Source organism: Rattus norvegicus, chromosome 9 (assembly GCF_021556685.1).
Source record: "Rattus norvegicus strain SHRSP/BbbUtx chromosome 9, alternate assembly SHRSP_T2T, whole genome shotgun sequence".
Classification (NCBI taxonomy): domain Eukaryota; kingdom Metazoa; phylum Chordata; class Mammalia; order Rodentia; family Muridae; genus Rattus; species Rattus norvegicus.
In genome coordinates, this window is record NC_141542.1 from 105,028,296 (window position 1) to 105,049,389 (window position 21,094).

The following is a 21,094-nucleotide window of genomic DNA, read 5'->3' on the forward strand; positions in this document are numbered from 1 at the left end:
GCCCTAAAGTTACTAAAATACCTAATTTCCCATCCTGACCTCTGCATGGCATGTTTTCAACCAAATCTGACCTCAAGACTTGTTGCGGTAAAAATATAAAAGATAGGCAGAACCCGTTCCTGCGCGTTCTTACTCCGCATGGATTCGCAGGAGCCACATATTCCGGCTATTTCTCTGCCAGCCGCTTTCACACACTGTCCCCTTGGCGGGTTGTTACCTCGCTTGGCACACACATCACGTTCCGCGGGCTGTTCTAGTGTGGCACCATGCCACCCTAGCCCCAGGCACTCTATAGCCTAGCACGGCTTCCAGAACTGAGACAGGCTGTCTCTCTGCCCACTGGGAACTTTGCTCACATCCCCTGTAGCCCGGTAAAATCAAAGCTCTAGAAACCTGTAGTTTAGCAATTAGATTTATATGTTAAATTCTCAATCTACAATACATCCACAGAAGAAATTCACTGCCAATTAATAAAGCTAGAAACCGCCCACCTAGACAAGATAAAACGGACCTATACGGTCTTCCTTTCCTTGTTCCTCCTCCTTCTCTTCCTTTTCTTGTTCCTCCTCTCTCCTCCCTAGACTTTCCCCGCCTACCCTTCCTTCTCATCCAATGATAGGCTTTGCCTTATCCTGGACCCGCCTTACTACATAACGACGTCATCCTACAGAGACTCACCTGAACACTGGCAGTTCGGTCTGTTGGCCTACTGGCTCTTCTTCGCAGGCTTGGTCCTCCCTACCTGCATTGCGCAGGGCTATCCCGCAGTCTCTCCTAGCTCTGTGGTCCTGGGTGTTTCCAGCAAAGCACAAAGGCGCCTGCTGGCATCCTTCCAGGCTGGCCCACTTGTCAATCATTCTAAGGAGCTCAGAGGTAGACATGTGGCTACCAAGAACTCACAGGGGCGAATGCCTAATGAGTCTCTAGGTCTACCCAGCTCCCAGTCACAGTATCCGAGTACTGCCCTTCTGGAAGTTTCTTTGGTCCCTCCCTCTTTTTCTCTCGCAATCAAACCATGGGGTCTCTTCCTCCTCACTATTTCTGTGTCCAAACCTCATCAAGATGACGACATGAGTGTGTTAATCAAGGTGGATTGGTCTCACCCAAAATGACTTGTTTCAGCCAACCTAGTATGTTAAAAATATTCCCCAGCACACATGACTACGTCCCGAACCGCAAGAGCACAGCATAACCTGACTTAGATTGCTTACTGCCTTCTTTCCTGGTTAGTGCAGCCTAGTGTGGGGTGGAGTGAGACAACGCCCTCACAAGCTCAGCCATCCTCCAACCCCAGGCTCTGCCGATCACCTGAGAGCTTCATGGCACCACGAAGCCCCAAACCTGCTGTACGGGTTGTTTCTCCGACACAGGAAGCAGAGCGTTTGTTTTTCCGACACCGGAAGCAGAGCGTTTGTTTTTCTGACACCGGAAGCAGAGCGTTTGGAGACAGTTTCTGTGTTTAAGGCTTGGTTGCCAGCGATGGTCTTTGAGTTCTTTGCTAATGAATGGCTGAATCCCACAATGGATTCTTAACATTATTAAGACATGGTGGAAAATAGAACTAGGCCCTCATTGGAGGTTATTGATCACAGAGCATACCCTGGAAAGGTAGGCCTTGTCCTGAAAAGCTTGTGAGTTCTCTTGGCTTCCTGGCTGCCCTATGGTAATTATCTCTGTTCTGTCACACCTCCCTGCTGTGAGGCTCTGCCTTGCCTTGGACCAAAGTAATGGAGGGAGCCAACCATGGATGGAAACTGTTAAGTCAAAATAACTTCTTCCTCCTTTAAGTGATTTAAATCAGGTGTTATATCACAGCAACGAATCACTGGCAAACATTGATGCGGTAACAAAATGTCAGACCCTAGCAGCTTAAATGATAAAAATTTATTTTCATACAGGAAGTCCAAGGTCAAGGTATTGTCAAATGTGATTCCTCCTGAATCTCCCTGGATTTTAGGTAGCGCCCTTCCTGCTGAATTCTTGTGGTCTGTCTTCCATGTGTGTATATTGGATATCTTTCTGAGTATCCAGATTCCTATTTCCTGTGTGTGTTGGACTAGGAGAGCTATTTGTGCATGTTGTGCAGTGTGTGGTGACTCGTGCAAAGAAAGGCAAGAGCAGAAAATCTGATGTCTGTCTTATTGCTTTCTCCACATTGCTTCAAGACAGTCTCTCAGGAAACTGGACGTTCACACCTTCAGCCAGACTGGCTGCCCAGTGAGCCCTAGGGATCCCCGTCTCCTCCTCATGGTGCTAGGGTTATAGGCTCATGCAGCCCTGCCTGGTTTCTCTCTTTTTCTTACCTTCATGTTGGGAATTTGAACTCCGGGCCTCATACTTGCAGAGTGGGCACTGTTCGCCTCCGAGTTTTCTTCCCAGCCTCCAAATTCCCACTTTTTTTAATAATAGGAATACCAGTCAAATTACATGAGGGTTCAAACCTGATAGCCACATTTTAGCCTAGGCACCTTTGTTAAGACCGGGTCTCCTCGTTTAGTCAGACGCTAGGGTACTGAAGGCATCTAAAAACTGAATAGTGGGGGGACATAAGCTAGCCCACAATGGACAAGGTCCATTCTCTATTGTGGCTTTAGATACTGGCCACACCAGTCTAACCATGCACCCCTGAATGTCTTAACCTCCCAAACCACAGAGTTCAGAGAGTGTTGTGGAGAACATGGGCCCTTCTCCAGCCTACATGAAACATGCTCTTCCCTCTCTACTCCCTTCCTCACCAGCTGTGGACCTGCAGACTTAATCTGGAGCACACCCAGGGGTTTCTCTGGCTATGACCACTAAGGCATTAGAACACAAACCCTCCCCCAAGAGCTCTACCCTAGCAACCACCCAGCAGCCTGCAGAGCTGTGGGAATCGGCTGTCCCTTGTTTTGGCAGGGATCTTGTGTTTACATTCTGAGCCTAAAGAGGAAAGCAGTGGCATTATTCTAATTTCCTGTACCAAGAAAGGCTTGATACCCATGCTGCTGCCTCTGCTGAAGTCACTGAAGGGTTACAGGGCCATCGCCCAGTTGTTTTCCAACTTTCCATTTCTCACCTACTATTTAAAGGTAACTTCTGTGTTTCAGTTTGTTTGGTTGTGGTTTTTTTTTTTTTTTCATTTCTCTTGGACAAATATAAATCCATTGTAATTAACATATTGTCACTTAGCAGATTGACACCCACAATGTTATTTACACCCAGCCCTCTTCAGACTTTATAAACTAAGGAACAAGATAGTTTCTGGCTTTTTAAAAATTCCTCTAACACATCATCAACCAAAATTCTGCTTTGAAGATCTTTTAGAAGAACCTTGTGTGTGCCTTTGATTCCGTGTGTGTATGTGCACCACGTGTGCAGTACCCACAGAGGCCAGAAGATGGCACTGGATTCCCCTGAAACTGGAGTTACAGATCTGTGGGTATTGAGACTTGAACCTTGGTCCTCTGCAAGAGCAACTAGTGCTCTTAATCACCGTGCCATTTCTCTAGCCCCTGAAAGTCCGACATATATTTCTTTAAAGTTTTTACTCTACTTTTTCCAGTTCTCCAACTTTTTTAAAGCTGGCTTTCAATGGACACAAAACTTTGAGAATTTTTTAAAAAAAATATCATTTTCCCAATAATGCAGTATCTCCTCTACTTGTAAGCAGTGGCCTACAGGAGCCTGCTTCTCAGATTCTAATTTCTCCATCTGATCTATTTAAAAATCGTTCTATTTTCTACTTTTAAAATGCTGTCTGGAACCCACCAACATCCTCAGCTCCACATGGTTCTTTTCAAACATCTGCATGTGCAGCTTCAGCAGGTGCAGGCGGTGGTTCTCCCAGGGGACTCCAACTCTGGTCCTGCACCTGTACGCACCTGCTGAGTGGCCACCTGCTCTGTCTGATGTTTCCCCAGGGGCCACCATGAGGTCCAGTGAGTGGCAATGGTTAGCACTGGAGTGTTCTGTGCTAAAGAACAAGAGAGGCTTTTTTTAGTCCTAGGTTCTAGTAGCTTGAAGAAAGCCTCACAGTCCAAATTACACTGGCTCTTTCTCTGTCACAGTCTGCGGGTCATTCATTCTGCTTCCATGGACAAACGTTGTTACCTTTTAAAGGAATACAGAGGGTTAGGGATTTAGCTCAGTGGTAGAGCACTTGCCTAGGAAGCGCAAGGCCCTGGGTTCGGTCCCCAGCTCCAAAAAAAAAAAAAAAGAATAAATAAATAAAGGAATACAGAAAACACACTAAATATGAAACACATGACACACACAAAATTGGAGGAAAATCTCTTTCTCAGACTGAATTAATTCATAAAGATAATGAGAAGAGGGGAAAAGATGCCCCTGGCAGTCTGGCCCTGGTCCTGAGTAATTCTCTGTGTAGTGCAGAGGCTGTGGTACTGAGTTCACAGGTAGATTATCTCAAACCTCTGGGCTCAACACCACTGCTCACCTTGATGGGATCCACCACAAGCACATGTCCTACGGCATCAGTCAAAATGCATTAAGTAGGGGCTGGAGAGATGGCTCAGTGGCCAAGAGCACTTGATGAATAATCATAAGGATGGAGTGCAGATCCCAGTACCCATATAACATGCCATGTGTCCCTGCATTCCTGTAACCATATCTGAGGGAGGCCAGCCCAGGAGGATCACTTGGTCTTGGTGGCTCCCAGACAACCAAGAAAATATGAGCCATGGGTTTACTCTGTCTCAAAGGAATAGATGAATGAGAGAGGAAGACAGCTGATGTGTATTTGTTCCAGATTCCACACATGAACGCAAATGCAAGTACCTACATACCCATGTGTGTAATCCTCAAACACAAAGACACAGGCATACAGAGATAAATGCATCCTTAAAAATGTATTGAGTGCATATATGAATGAATGAATGAATGAATGAATGAATAGTTGTATGAAGGACTGGATGAATGAGTAAATGGACACCAGAACAAGAACTACATCTTTCTATCTATGTGGGCCTGAATCTTGTCTTCACAAATTCTGGGATCTAGGCATTTCTTTTGGAAAGCCTTCTTCCCTCTAAGCTGGAGGGAATACAAATCAAAATGGATACATCCCCATCCTCCCAGATTGTTCATTAAATAGTTAATGGGGTAGAGTGTCTTGTAACTGCTTATTTCTCATCTGAGCAATGGGATGGAAAGCTTGATGGACCTCCCACCTCACTACAGAGGGAGGGAAAATAAATAAAAGGACTGAGAAATCTTAATCTACCAGTGTCAGCAGACAAGGAGACACTCCTACAGAACCTACAGCTGTCAAAAGAGTAACTGTGCCAATAGTCTTGACAATTTAAATGAGCAGTGTCTTGGAAAGACAGACTACCAGATTCGCACAAGAAGAAATAAAATAAAAAGACCAATATTGGTCCAAGACATTGAATGTATGCTGTAAAGTCTCCCCTCAAAGGAAAGTTGTAGGTCTAATGGCTTAACTGGTGAACTATAACAAGTACTTCAGGGAGACGTTCTAGTTCTAAACAAACCTTCCCAAGAAATTGGAAAAGAGAGACTACTTTTGAACTCACTCTATGCAAGAACCCAAAATTCATTAAACAGACTAGGCACAAACTATCTAGAATAACTTCCCTGAACACAAATGTAAAGTCTTAACAGTCCAGCAAATGGAATTCATATATAGAAGGAAACAAGCCAGTATTAGAAGAAAACTTACTCAGTCACCTAGTCAATGAAAACCCACACAGCCCATGCCATGATGAATGCTAAAAGACTGAATATGTTCTCCCTAAGACCAAAGATAAGGTCTGGGAAGATAAGAATTCTTATAACTTTTCCACTTCTGGAGGTCCTAGCCAGTTCAATCAATCAATCAATCAATCAATCAATCAATCAATCAATTGCTGGGGATATGACTCTTTTTTTTCCTTTTTCCTTTTTTTCTTTTTCTTTTTTTTCTGGAGCTGGGGACTGAACCCAGGGCCTTGCGCTTGCTAGGCAAGCGCTCTACCCCTGAGCTAAATCCCCAACCCCGGGGATGTGACTCAATTGGTAGTACCAACCTAGTGTGCATGAAGCCTTCGATTGGCTGCTAAGGGTAGTGACTCATACCTGTAATCCCAGGACTTGGGAGGTAGAGGCGCAAGATTAGAATTCTACTATAAAGGGCATGTAAGGATTTGTTGGAGAGAGGTGTGGGTAGAAAGAATAAAGGAAGAGATATTAGAATCACCCTGTTTGGAAAAGGAGGATTAGAATTGTCTTTACAGTGACACAAGAGCATGCTTGCATGAAGAATTCTGAACATTTAATATGCCACTTGCTGTCACATTAAATGTATGAAATAAATAGGGGATAAATTAGTTGAAAGGCATTCGAGAGCTGTATACAGAAACTGTGCGTGGTTCAAAGGAAACAAAGGAACCTAAATAAATGCATGGGGCTTGGGATTTGTTTATGAGTTTGAAGGCTTGGTACTGCCAGGCAGCAACTTCCCCCAATTCTTCCACCAAATTGTCAGAGTTCCATGTCATATCCCAGAAGAGTTCATGGTTTTAAAAAAATTCAGGCTGACTCTCAAGTCTAATTTAAGTCCAAAGAAAAGGATCTGCAATATTGGAAATGACATCGGAAAAGAATAAAGCTACAGAAGTAAGCTCCTGATCTCTAGAGGTCCAAGCCCACAGGAGTTGACACATTCTAGTGTTAGCATAAGGCTCCGAAAATAGACTCATTGAAGGAAGTAGTGTTCAGAATCAGATCTCGAGTCCACGTGAGCATCTGATTTCAAAAACAACGTGCGAAGGCAATTCAATGGAGGAAATCGTCTTGCCACTGATAAAGCTGGAATCCTCTGGTTGGCTCTGTGTATGTTCAAAACATTGAATATTGATCCACATCTCATGTCATGTGTAAAACTTAATTCAAAATGGATGGCAGACCCATGTACAAAGCCTAGACTTATAGAAGCCTGCAAGGCTAACATAGCAGACTGGGACCCAAGTTCAGATAAAATCACTTAGATACAATATGAAATGCATGGGCTACAGGGGGGAAAAGTAGGCTGGACTTCATCTAATTCATATTGATGTGTTTATCAGAGAAGGGGGATGGGAGGCCTCTTCCCCATTTTGAAGGGCTGGGTCATAGAATCATACTATAATCAGGATTAAAAAGCAACTCAGACAAGAACTCACAATGAATATGAAAGGCAGGGGGGAAAGTGCAGATTATCTAGTGGCCATCAACAAATTGGTTCTAAAATTCTAGAAGAGCAACACAATGAAGGAGTAGGAGGAAGAGGAAGGGGGGAAGAGGGAAAGAAGGAGGAGGAGAGGGAAGGGGGAAGGAGGGGGAGGGAGAGAAGGGGGAAGATCAGAAATGAGCTCTCTCTCCAGGCAAACCTGCATAACTAATCAGAATAGAAAAGGGAGGGGGCATAGAATGGAGGGAAGGCGGGAGAGAGGAAGGCAGGAGATCCATTCATGGGAAAGCCTAGAAGCTGACCTCCTAGGATTTCCTGAACCAGCCACACCCAGGCTAGTCTGTGTTCAACCTACCTTGGAGACGCTCTGCAAAACAGCCTCATTAGATGGAAACCCCTGTCTGTCTCTATGTGTTATGGGGTCCCAAAGTGTCACACTAGGAAGTTGCTGTGAACTAGAGACAAGACTTTTCCCAAATTGGTGGTTTCTGACCCTGAACCAAGAACATACTAAGAAAGTCATTATGAAGTGCTCACCCCAGTTTTGTGGGGAGTTTCTTCCACTTTCTTGCACAACCTTCTTGTACACAAATAGCCAAGTCCTTCTGGCCCATTCCACAATGACAGTGAGACAGGCAGCCTGCGTGGGGTGTGCAAGGACATTCAGGCGAAGCATGGGAAATGGCCACAGGTTATGTTTAGGCCTTTCTTTGTATATGGAAAAGATTTTGGGTCATTCACTGTCCTGGCTATTTTTATGTCAACTTGAAACAAACTAGAGTCATCTGAGAGGAGGGAGCCTCAGTTGAGAAAATGCTTCCCTGAGATTGACTTGTAGGCATATCTGGAAGGGCATTTCCTTAATTAGTGATTGATGAGGGATGGCCAGACCACTCACTGTGGGTTGTACTAACCATGGACTGGTGGCCGTGGGTTCTATAAGAAAGCAGGCTGAACAAGCCATGGAGAGCAAGCCAGTAAGAAGCACCCCTCCATGGCCTCTGCATCAGCTCCTGCCTCCAGGTTCCTGCTCTGACTTCCTTTAACAATGAACAATGATGTGGAAGTGTGAGCAAAATAAACTCATTCCTTCTCAGGTTGCTTTGGTCATGGTGTTTCATCACAGCAGTAGTAACCCCAACTAAGACATTTGCTTAACTCTTTACTGATGAGAACATGGCCATTTGTGAAAAGACCATACTAAGAAATGTCACATGTCAATACTCAGCTCTAACTAGTCATCGACATGACCTTGACCGTTGTCCTGGTTTGCTTTCTATTGTGATAAATGCCACAACCAAAAGCAACTTGGGAAGAAAAGGGTTTATTTCAGTTTACAGATTAGATTCCACCCTGAAACAAAGTCAGAGCAGGAACTTAAGACAGGAACCTGGAGGCAGGAACTGATGCAGAGGCCATGGAGGAACACTGCTTACTGGCTTGGTCCTCATGGCTTGCTGAGTCTGATGTCTTATACAACCTAGAATTACCAGTCCAGGGGTGGCACCACCCACAACTAGGCTGGGCACTGCCACATAAATATTAGTCAAGAGAAATGTCTTACCAGACTTGCCCGCATGTCAATCTGATGGAGGCATTTTCTCAACTAAGGTTCCTCTTCTAGATAACAGCAGTTTGTGCCAAGTTAAAACAAAAGCAAAAACAACAGACAAACCCTAACCAGCCGAGATATTGATGGCTGTTCTTGGTTGTCAACCAGACTACATCTGGAATTAACTAAAACACACACGGTTAGGCACACCTCTGAGGACTTTTTTTCTTAATTAGATCATCTGAAATAGGAAGAGTTACCTTGTACTCAGATCTTTTTTTTTTCTTTGTTTGTTTTTTAATTTATTTAATACTTAATAATAATTCTTTGATTTTCGGGCAAACATCCCCTTCCCCCCTCCCCTTCCTTATGGGTGTTCCCCTCCCAACCCTCCCCCCATTGCCGCCCTCCCCCCAACAGTCTAGTCCACTGGGGGTTCAGTCTTAGCAGGACCCAGGGCTTCCCCTTCCACTGGTGCTCTTACTAGGATATTCATTGCTACCTATGAGGTCAGAGTCAGGGTCAGTCCATGTATAGTATTTAGGTAGTGGCTTAGTCCCTGGAAGCTCTGGTTGCTTGGCATTGTTGTTCATATGGGGTCTCGAGCCCCTTCAAGCTCTTTCAGTTCTTTCTCTGATTCCTTCAACGGGGGTCCTATTCTCAGTTCAGTGGTTTGCTGCTGGCATTCGCCTCTGTGTTTGCTGTATTCTGGCTGTGTCTCTCAGGAGCGATCTACATCCGGCTCCTGTCGGTCTGCACTTCTTTGCTTCATCCATGTTGTCTAATTGGGTGACTGTATATGTATGGGCCACATGTGGGGCAGGCTCTGAATGGGAGTTCCTTCAGTCTCTGTTTTAATCTTTGCTTCTCTCTTCCCTGCCAAGGGTATTCTTGTTCCCCTTTTAGAGAAGGAGTGAAGCATTCACATTTTGATCATCCGTCTTGAGTTTCATTTGTTCTAGGCATCTAGGGTAATTCAAGCATTTGGGCTAATAGCCACTTATCAGTGAGTGCATACCATGTATGTCTTTCTGTGATTGGGTTAGCTCACTCAGGATGATATTTTCCAGTTCCAACCATTTGCCTACGAATTTCATAAAGCCATTGTTTTTGATAGCTGAGTAATATTCCATTGTGTAGATGTACCACATTTTCTGTATCCATTCCTCTGTTGAAAGGCATCTGGGTTCTTTCCAGCTTCTGGCTATTATAAATAAGGCTGCGATGAACATAGTGGAGCACGTGTCTTTTTTATATGTTGGGGCATCTATTGGGTATATGCCCAAGAGAGGTATAGCTGGATCCTCAGGCAGTTCAATGTCCAATTTTCTGAGGAACCTCCAGACTGATTTCCAGAATGGTTGTACCAGTCTGCAATCCCACCAACAATGAAGGAGTGTTCCTCTTTCTCCGTATCCTCGCCAGCATCTGCTGTCACCTGAGTTTTTGATCTTAGCCATTCTCACTGGTGTGAGGTGAAATCTCAGGGTTGTTTTGATTTGCATTTCCCTTATGACTAAAGATGTTGAACATTTCTTTAGGTGTTTCTCAGCCATTCGGCATTCCTCAGCTGTGAATTGTTTGTTTAGCTCTGAACCCCATTTTTTAATAGGGTTATTTGTCTCCCTGCGGTCTAACTTCTTGAGTTCTTTGTATATTTTGGATATAAGGCCTCTATCTGTTGTAGGATTGGTAAAGATCTTTTCCCAATCTGTTGGTTGCCGATTTGTCCTAACCACAGTGTCCTTTGCCTTACAGAAGCTTTGCAGTTTTATGAGATCCCATTTGTCGATTCTTGATCTTAGAGCATAAGCCATTGGTGTTTTGTTCAGGAAATTTTTTCCAGTGCCCATGTGTTCCAGATGCTTCCCTAGTTTTTCTTCTATTAGTTTGTTGTACTCAGATCTTTTGAGGTGAGAAGACACACCTCTAATCTTGGCCACACCTTCTGCTGACAGCCTATATAAAGGACGTGGAAGGAGGAAACTGCTCTCTCTTTGCCTGTTAGCTCTTGCTCTTGATCTCATATATATATATATATATATATATATATATATATATATATATATATATATATATATGAGAAAGAGAGAGAGAGAGAGAGAGAGAGAGAGAGATGCATCTTCTTTCAGAGCCAAAGGTTGAGTTCAAATTCAACCTTTTCTGACTTTCAAAACCTGCTTAGTGAAATCAGTTTTTGAGATGATAGTTCCGTGGTTGAAAGCAAGTTAGTTTTAGGGATTCAGCTGCAGGCCACTTTTAATGAGGAACACTTGTGAAAACCAGTGTTTTAATCTATAAAATGTCTTTGGAAAGCCACACTTTTCGGAGAAATATGTACATTGCACTAAGAAGAATGACCCCCTCTCTGGGCAAAGGTGCTGTCTTAATTACTTGTCTACTGCCGTGATAAAACGCCGTGATCAAGGAAGCTTATAGGTGGAAGCATTTAATGGAACACACAATTCCAGAGGATGAGAGGCCATGACCATCCTGGCAGGGAGCACGGCAGCAGGCAGGTGTGGCGCTGGAGCAGTAGCTAAGAGACTACAGTGGAGCCAATAGTATGAGGCAGAAATAGAAAGCTAACTGGGAATGGTGCGGGCTTTTTCAAACCTTAAAGCCCAACCCCAGAGATGCACCTCCAATAAGACCACACCTCCTAATCCTTTCAAGCAGTGCCACCAACTGAAGACCAGGCATTCACATATGTGAAGCTGTAAAAACCATTCTCAATCAAACCATCACATCCTACTCCCTGGTCTCCACAGGCCTGGAGCCATAGCATAATGTAAAGTGAACGGAATAGTTCAAACTCAAAAGTCCTCATCACAGTCTCGACACTGCTTAGACATCCAAAGTTCAGTCTCTTCTGTGGCACGCTCTTCATTGCAACCCCTTGTATAATTAATTGAAAGGTTAATTAAGTGCTTCCAACACTAGGCGGTACAGGATACCATTACCATTCCAAAAGGGAGGAATCTGGTCAGAGTGAGGACATACTGGACCAAAAGCAAGACCAGAACCCAGTGGGGCAAACCCCAAATCCTGTGACTCTATGTCTGACTCGATGTCCAATGTCAAAGGGTCCAGATGATGCTGTCAAAGTCCCCATAGTGAATACAGGCAGTCGTAAGCCACCTTGGGCATCAGAACTGGGTCCTCTGAAAGAACAGCAAGTGATTTTTTTTAATGTTTTTATTATGTAGTGTTCTGCCTGCATACCAGAAAAGGGCACCAGAACTCATCACATATAGTTGTGAACCACCAGGTGGTTGCTGAGATTTGAACTCAGGACCTCTGGAAGAGCAATCAGTGCTTTTAACCCCTGAGCCATCTCTCCAGCCTCCAGCAAGTGATATTAACCACCACACCATCTCTCCAAACACTGTCCACCTTACTTTTTGAGACAGGGCCTAGCATTGAATCTAAGGTTGGATGAGCAGATTGGCAGCTAGTTCTGGAGATCCACCCATACTTTTGCTGGCCCCTCAGTACTAAGGTTACAGATAAGCACCACCACACCCTGTTTGTATGTGGGTACTAGTGATCCGAACTCAGGCCTTCATGCTATATATCAGATACTTGACAAACTGACAGACCTGTCCCCAACCCATTATATGTTATGTTTAAGACAAGTTTTCCACTTATATCTTTGTTATTGTTTAGGGTCATGGTTGCTTGACACAATCTAAAGTCATCTAGGAAAGAAGTCATGAAAAGAAATTGTGTTGCCTAGGGTGCCTATGGGCCTGCCTGTGAGGGTTTTTCTTATTAGGGCTCACTGGGGTGGGAGTGAGGGTCCACTCTCTGCACCATCTCATGACCCCTAACTGAATAAACAGGCAAAGGTAAGCGAAGCAGCAGTCTGCTTTAACCATTGCTCCTGTCTGTGGGTGTAACATGACTAGCTGCTTCAAGTTCCTGCTGTCTGCTCTGCAGTGATGGACTCTGCCCTAGAATTGTAACCCAAATAAACCCTTTTATTGGGGTATTTTCTATCACAAAACCAGAAATGAAACTAAGTCATTAAGGCAGAGACTCAAGTAGCTCAGGCTGACCTTGAACTCATGATCTGGCCAAAGATTACCCTGAACTGATCCTTCTGCCTCTACCTCCCAATCTCAGGGATCACAGACATGCACCATCATGCCCAGTTTTCATCCATTTTCAAAAACCCCTGGCTTTGTTCTGTGCGGTGCTCACCTGAAGCTCCCCATGGAGACTTAGGGCACCCGCAGGCACCATTTCACTGAAGTGTTGGAATTGTGCCGACCCATAAGCTTTGACCCATTGCTCGCCGCTTTTTTCTTATCTGTACAGTAGGAGACTGAATTTATCCCTTATGAGGCACCGTGGGCTTCATCTACAGGTCTATAAGACCACACACTGTCTCACTTAGAAGATCCAACACTGAACTAAAATGCCTTACTCTGGTCTGCCTTACTCTGAGATTCCAGGGGAATTTCCTGGCAGATTCAGGCTGAGGGCAGGACTCAGTTGCATGTCATGTGAGACTATAATCTTTAATTTTTCTTTTACTGGCTGTCATGGGGGCTGTCTTAAGGACCCAGAGGTCTCTCTCTCTCTCTCTCTCTCTCTCTCTCTCTCTCTCTCTCTCTCTCTCTCTCTCACAGTCCTGGCTTACAGCTTCTGTATCTCAGCCCTGGGGTGTTGAAATGTGCTCATTGTCCTGGCCTCGTTTATAGCCTTTTCCATTTTAAAAGATTCATGTGATTAGTCTGGGCTCCCTGGATAATCCAGGATAATCCCTCCGTTTAAAGCCCTCGTTCAATCAGATCTGCCAAGTCCCTTTTGCTGTGTCAGATCTTGTAGTTACAAGCTCTGAAGGTCCGGTGGGAATTTGGGGGCAGCATTGCTCCGCCCATCACACACCAAAGCCAAGCCCTTTTCTCTCTCCGGGAGGTTGGTGCACAAGGAAGGATGCTGAGCTTAAAGTGAAATCTACTGGGCATCTCAGGACTGTGTAAATGGACATGTTGGACTGATCTACCCTCCATTCACTTCAGTTCTTCCTGGAGCAGATTGTAAAAAGACTGACACTTGTGTGAAAGAAGGTGGTCATTAGTGGACCCTGGTGGCTAACTGCAGTGTCATTCAGGTGACATCCGAGCCTCCTTGATTGTCACCACCGCAGCTGAGAGCATCCAGTTTCCACAGTGCCAGCTACAGCTGCTGAGAGCACTGACAGTCTTTGACTTCAAGGCTCCGCTCTGAGGCCATAACCACTTGCCATCAAAATAACCCACTGCCTTCGGGAAAATAGCAGGCAAAGCAGGACAAGCCAGGCACGTGTGTGCACAACTGTGCTTTTGATCCACTAACTTTTCTTATCTCCTAGCAAATAAAGGATGCTGCTTATACAATGGACTTCGGGTACCCGGAAGGACTTCTTCGGTCAGGGTAGAAGACACCTGCACGGTCCTGAATGGACAAGGCTGTAATGAAGAAGACAGCTGATACAGGCTGGCACACCCTCCCCCTCCTCTTTGGAATACTGATGCATGGAATTCGTTTTATTCTGGGTGTGGCCACCAGCTCCCTGTCAATCATCCCGTCACCTTTTCTCCACATCAGGTCAATGTTTTCCTTGTGTCTTTAGACCTCCATCCAGATGTGCCATCATCAAAGCTGCACGGGGCGTTCTTGGGACAATTTGTAGCCATTATTCATCTGGGAAATGATCTTCGTCTTTAACAGATACACTGTCAAACAAAACAGCCTGCGTTGGGGTTTAAATGAACCTGAAACTTCCAGAAGCATGATAATAAAATTCACAAATTCCCCTGTTGTCCTTCCTCTTCCCTCTCACTCCAGGGTCAAGTCTGCTTAGTCTCCTGAGGTTTTTCACTGACGTCACACTATCTGTCTCCATGCACAAAGCCCCAGGTTCTGATTCATCCACCTGTTACTCTCTTACTCGTTGGTGGCCTTATCTTCTGACAAGGCTTATTACGTCACCAATGTCCTTCCCCACAGAGTCATCTCTCAATGTCAGTCACTTCTATGGGCCTGGATGCTAGTCCATCGCTCTCATCCCTGCATCTGTCTCTTTATGTCTCCTTCCAAAGGATCCGTCCAACACAGCAGTCCAGGGGTGTCTGAGGCAGCAGGCAATGAGTATCAAATAGGATGGTTCGATCCAAGCCAGTTTGTAAATCTGATAACTTCCAATAAAATATCGACAAGTAATTTCATGAAGCTACAAAGGTTAACACCAGGAGCCAGAGAGGTGGCTCAGTGGTTAAGAGAGTTGTCTGTGCAGTCCTTAAGACTGGAGTTCAGAGGCACCCACACAACAAGCCAGGGATCTCACAAACATCTATAACTCCAGCTCCAAGGGACCAAGTGTCTACTACTAGTATCTAAGCATGCACTAGCATACGTGTGTGTATACATGTGCACACACATATACCGATAACATTAATCTTTTTTCAGAACTGTTTATGCTAATGTCCATATGGGAAATTCAAACTACAAAACCAGCCATAGAAATAAGGGAAAGAAGAAAATTTGCAACAGGCTTGCTCCCCAGTCTTCCTCTAGCCTCCTCTCAGCTGCCCAGTCCCTGTTATCTCCTCCAATCAATTCAGATAAGTCACGCAGGGTAAGAGCGGTCAGAAGCCAGAGAGACCATGCTCAGGTAAGACTTATACATTTTTTTTTGAAGTTTGGGGAACAGACTCCTGGGGGCCATTTTTCTGGCCAGGTGATTGGCAGATCCATATGGATTCATTCTTAAGAGAGGAAATGAAAGTGTGTCTGTTCTTTACCAAAAATCCCCCTGCTAGAAAGTGAACTTTTCTTATAAATTATACCTTGATAGAGTTACTAGAGAAGTCAATTTTACTTCCCAGGCTTTAAAAGTTTTCTTAGCAAAGAAAGGGGAGAGAGAGAGAGAGAGAGAGAGAGAGAGAGAGAGAGAGAGAGAGAGAGAAACAGACAGAATGATCAAGCACTTGATGCACCACAAAGGAAGATCCTTAATTGTTTCTAAATTCACCCACAAGATATCACAATCTTATAAATAGATATTTGAGACAACAGAAAGAGAAGTCTATGTGCTCACGGGTTTGAAGGGCTTATATTGCACATGTGTCCACAATCCTTCTGTTCATCTGTGGGATTAGTACACATGCGAGGGACTACAACAATTCAAGAGAAAAATAACAAAAGCACAGTTTGACACTGGGACCTAAGGGGCAATTCTCCCTAAATAAAAGGTTGTTTCACAGTCTGTGTAGGTGTGAAAAAACAAAAGCCAGGTGTGTGTGTGTGTGTGTGTGTGTGTGTGTGTGTGTGTGTGTACAGTAATATTCACACAATGAGAATGGCAGTTAAGTTGGAAAGTTGGAACACTGAAAGAAGGGCCCTGTAATCTTGAACGTGTACCTGGAAGCAGGACTGGGGAAGGCACATCTACTGCTTTGGGAGGAGCAAACCAGTGAGACTGCAGAACCGAGCTGTTGACTGCAAAGCAGGTGAAGAAAAACCTTGAAGTTGACAGGCAGGAGAGAAGTGAGGATTCCCATGAGGCAATAGGAAGGGAGCGCATGCTCACTGCAAAATTATACAAGACACAAGCAAAGCCTATCTGCTTCAAACTGCAATTGTTTAAAAGTGTGTGTGTGTGTGTGTGTGTGTGTGTGTGTGTATCTGTGTGGTGTGTGTGTATCTGTGTGGTGTGTGTGTATCTGTGTGGTGTGTGTGTATCTGTGTGGTGTGTGTGTATCTGTGTGGTGTGTGTGTGTGTGTATCTGTGTGGTATGTGTGTGTGTGTATCCATGTAGTGTGTGTATATGTGTGTGTGTGTATCTATGTGGTGTGTGTGTGTGTGTATCCGTGTAGTGTGTATCTGTGTGGTGTGTGTGTGTGTGTGTGTATCTGTGTGGTGTGTGTGTGTGTGTGTGTATCTGTGTGGTGTGTGTGTGTGTGTGGTGTGTGTGTGTATCTGTGGTGTGTGTGTGTGTGTGTGTTTGTGTCTGTGTGTGTATGATGTGTGTACAGGTGCCCTCCAAAATCCTGGAGATGGAGTTATCAGTGGTTGTGAGCCACATTTGAGTTCCTGGACCTCAGCAAGAACAGTAAGTGCTCTTAACCACTGAGCCATCTCCCCAGTTCCCAAATTGCAAATTTTTGCTGTCTTAAGAAACTCAAATTCTAAATAAATGGATAAATATGTTTCTAATGTAAATAAATGAAGCTACCCTGAGTTTTTATGTCTTATACATCAATCTATCAAAGACATGATAGGGGCATCTATTGTGAAAACCAGGAAGAAACAGGCCTTCTCCTGCATTTTACCAAGACAACAAGTTGGCTGAGACTGGGATATAAAAAAAAGAAAGAAAGAAAGAAAAGAAAAGAAAAGAAAAGAAAAGAAAAAAACAAAACACCAACACCTGAAGGTTTCTAGGATAGATGGGTAGATAGATAGATAGTAGATAAAATAGATTATAATAGATGGATAGATAGATTATAGATGGATGAATGGATAAAGATGGACCATGGATGGTAGAAGATAGATAAATGATACTGATGAGTTAAAGAAGATAGACAATAGATCAACAACAGACTGACAAATGATTGATGTGGTAGATAGAAGCTAACCGACAGTGATAGATGGTAGACAAACAGACAGACAAAATAGACTGAAGATGGATGATAGGGATAGATGGGACACATAGATAATAGGCTGAGCTAGAAATAGATGACAGATCGATAGATGATAGCTAGATCCAAAACAGATGGTAGAGAGGTGACAGGTAGATAGATGTGACAGAGAGCTTAGATTGATGGGTGGTAGATAGGGGATGGATGATGGGTAGCAGATGGTTTGAAAGATGACAGGCAGATAGAGAGATGACAGATACCAGCGATGCAGGCAGGCAGATAGATAGATGGCAGATAACACAGATGCAGGCAGATAGATAGATGGCAGATACCAGCGATGCAGGCAGATAGATGGCAGATAACAGAGATGCAGGCAGATAGATGGCAGATAACAGAGATGCTTGCTTTTGCTTTGTCTCCTGGGAAAGACTGAGACTAAGGCTGCCGTGGAGTCCTTTCTAAGCACCACTCGCTCTGAGGAACAGGACTCCAGGCAGTGTTCGGTCTCCAGAACTAAAGCTGGGAAATTTCATATAAGCCTGAAGAGGCTTCTGTTCTGAGCCAAGGAGGAACTCTGGGAACACGTCAAAGGACACAGGGCATCTGAAGGCCAGACCAACCCACTGGTCAAACCTCGGACTATGTAAGCATCAAAGCAGATAAGGAGAAACAACCATCTCTCACGGCAGCGATGGGGCTGGAATTCTGTCCAGCCTATAAACCTGAGGCTGTCAGAGAGAGCAGTTACCAGACCAAGAAGGCTCTCTCACCCATTCAGAACCAGACCTGGGATAGAGACACCTAGTGGCTGATCTGACAAAAATGTTCCCCGTATGATGATTCTATTCTTTGCCCATCACCATCAGGGGTGTGAAATACAGTGCCTACTGGCATCTTGAAGGCAGCAAGGATATGTTAGCCACAGTTCCAGACTAGAAGAATTGTTTAACCCATTATAAGGACAGCCTGGTGACAGGTTGACATGGAAAAAAAAACAGCCAACAATCCTCTGTAAGACAGTGAGGCATGATGTAGGAGCAGGTCCACCCTGGGACACACATCATCCCTAGGATTCACCAGCACAGACACCTTGCCTCTTTGACAACATATGGTTCTAAACCCCAAGTCACAGCTGGGACTCTTGTACACTCAGGGTCTCCTGTGACTTGCAATGTTGTTTGTTTGTTTGTTTGTTTGGTTGGTTGGTTGGTTGGTTTTGATCATGTCAGATGTTCCTTATCACTGTTCAGACAGCATGGTCATGTGGGCACCACACAGTCAATCTCACTGCCTCTGATGCTGCTCCTGAATGATGCCTTAGAAAGCAATGACCTTCTACCACACCTGACTAATTCAGCCTGATTCCATAACCTATGTGTGTGTCCCTGCTGCTAATCCTGGCTCTGCATGCCCTAGTTCCTGGAAGTCAGCCTGGTCGGGAATTCAATTAACCACGCACCCTGGAGGAATAATTTCCTCAGTCGCTATGGCTAGGGACACAGACTGGCCGCAGGAAGAGATTGTGGGTTTCCACACAGTCCTTTGTGTCTCATAAGCAGAAGCCTGGGTGTGGGGGAGGGGTGGGGAGAGGATGGGGGCTCTGTTGTTTCATCTGTCACCTCCAAAGTCCTGCTCTTCTGTCCACTCCCCAATTACCATCTGTCTCAGCTACGAGGCTCTGAAAACTCTAGTTCCGTGATCTCTGGGTGACCTATATGACCGCCGAGTTCCTCACTTCTGTCTGTTCTTTCCTTCCACCCTGTGGGGCCAAGGGATCCAACTCAGATGATCAGACTTGAAGGCGAGCTCCTTGCACACTGAACCATCTCATCAGCCCCAAAAGTGCTGTTTTGAAAACGGAAGTTCAACAGTCTGGGGGATTGAAGGTGACCAACTGACCAACGGAGGGGCAAGGCATTAGAGATACAGTACAATAAGTCTGTATGGAAATAAATCAACAGACCAAACACTTTAAATGCCGTGTCCATCCTCCTTTATTTATGAATTATTATTTTAATTGCTCAAATGTATTGTTCCAGCCCCACCCCCAAAGTCTAAGAGACAAAACACAAAACCCCAAGTAGACTGACGAGGTTATATCAAACTAAGAAACTTTTAGGCTGTGAATAATCAGCACAGGGAACAGGCAACCTCCAGAGAGGGAAAATGAAAGCACAGTCTTCTCGGAAGAGTTGTGCAACCACACTGGGGAAAAGAGAATATTACCCGCAGCTCCAGAGTCACACAAACGCTTAGTGTCTGTCGAAACTGGTTTTACCCAGTCTGCTGTTCACCTTTTGATCTTTACATAATAGCCTTAATTTTTTTCATAATACTAATAATCATTAGGACCCTAGGACTGGACTTTCCCAACCCCCACCTCTCTAGAGAGCTTATCATGGTGTCCCAAGGAGAAAGCACTCACTATCACAACCTCTGTCCTGAGACTGAGCAATTCCTCTGAGATTTCTGACTCGTTTCTAGGGACTTGGCTTTGCTTGGAATTTTTGATTCTTAAGATGCTTTAAACACGGGAGGGTGTCTTAGTTGGAGTTTCTATCGCTGTGATGAAACGCCATGACCTTGGGGAGGAAAGAGTTTATTCTGCTTACACTTGCATGATAGCAGTTTATCATCCAAAGCCGTGAGGACAGGGACTCACACAGCAGGGAAATGGAGGAGGAGCTGATGCAGAGGCCAGGGGAGGATGACGCTCAACGGCTTGCTCCTCATGGCTTGCTCAACATGCTTTCCTATAGAACCCATAACCACCAGCCCCTCAATGGAGGTTCCTTCCTCTCAGATGACCTCAGTCTGTGTCAGGTTGACATAAAACCAGCCAACAACGAGGGTATTTTGAAGTTTTAAATATCTATATTTATATCTGTCTGTCTGTCTACCTACCTATCTACTATCTATCTATCTACTATCTATCTATTGATCTATCTATCTATATCTATCTATCTATCTACTATCTATCTATTGATCTATCTATCTACTATCTATCTATCTACCTATCTATCTACCTATCTATCTATCTACTATCTATCTATCATCTGTTTGAGGCTAGAGAGATGGCTCAGTGGTTAAGAGCATTTGCTGCTCTTGTAGAGGACCCAAGTTCACGTTCAGTTCCCAGCACCCACGTGGTGACTCCCAAGCACCTGTCACTCTAGCTCCAGGGGATTCGATGCCCTTTCTGTGCTTGCAGGCACCCTTACTGGCGTGCATACCCCTGCAACCTAAACGCACATGTACACACAATTTAAAATAAAATGAATCTTTTAAAACTATGCCTTATAAAGATTAATGAGTTAATATTTATACAGAACTTGAGAATGATGGTAAGAGTTGTTTTTAATACCCAAGTCATAATCACACATTTTAAAATACCCTTTTCCGTTCTGCAACTGGAGAGCTCATTTTTATTCATTAATTCCCAGTTAAAGGGACACACGTGACTGCAGCTGTCACCCCTCTCTCAGGCAAATTCCATCTTCTTGGGGAGCTGCTGGGGGATTTTTTTTAAAAGAAGACTGCTCATGGGGGAGAAATAATGTGGACAACGCCTTTTGTCCCCAATAAAGGTTTTGCTGTCACCTGCCCACAGGACCTACACCTATATCGTGGTCTCCCCTGGCCCCCACTTCTTTATCCCTACCTTGTGTGCTGGAGAGTGGGCTTGACCAGCTCAATGTCCTGTACACCGGGACTTCATAGTGAAAGTCGCAGATCTTGCT

The 21,094-nt window shown here is 44.5% G+C and overlaps 1 long non-coding RNA gene across 2 annotated transcripts; it reads left to right on the top strand.

The window, feature by feature from the left end:
- The first annotated feature begins 1,439 nt into the window (after positions 1 to 1,439).
- LOC102554475 (uncharacterized) lies at positions 1,440 to 19,330 on the top strand. Of its 2 annotated transcripts, none has more exons than XR_015629983.1 (3): positions 1,440 to 1,608; positions 15,180 to 15,384; positions 19,127 to 19,330. It is a non-coding gene; the product is annotated as an uncharacterized LOC102554475 (long non-coding RNA). The 2 variants fall into 2 exon arrangements; XR_015629984.1 differs by lacking the exon at positions 1,440 to 1,608 and adding an exon at positions 2,861 to 3,068.
- The last annotated feature ends 1,764 nt before the right edge of the window (positions 19,331 to 21,094 follow it).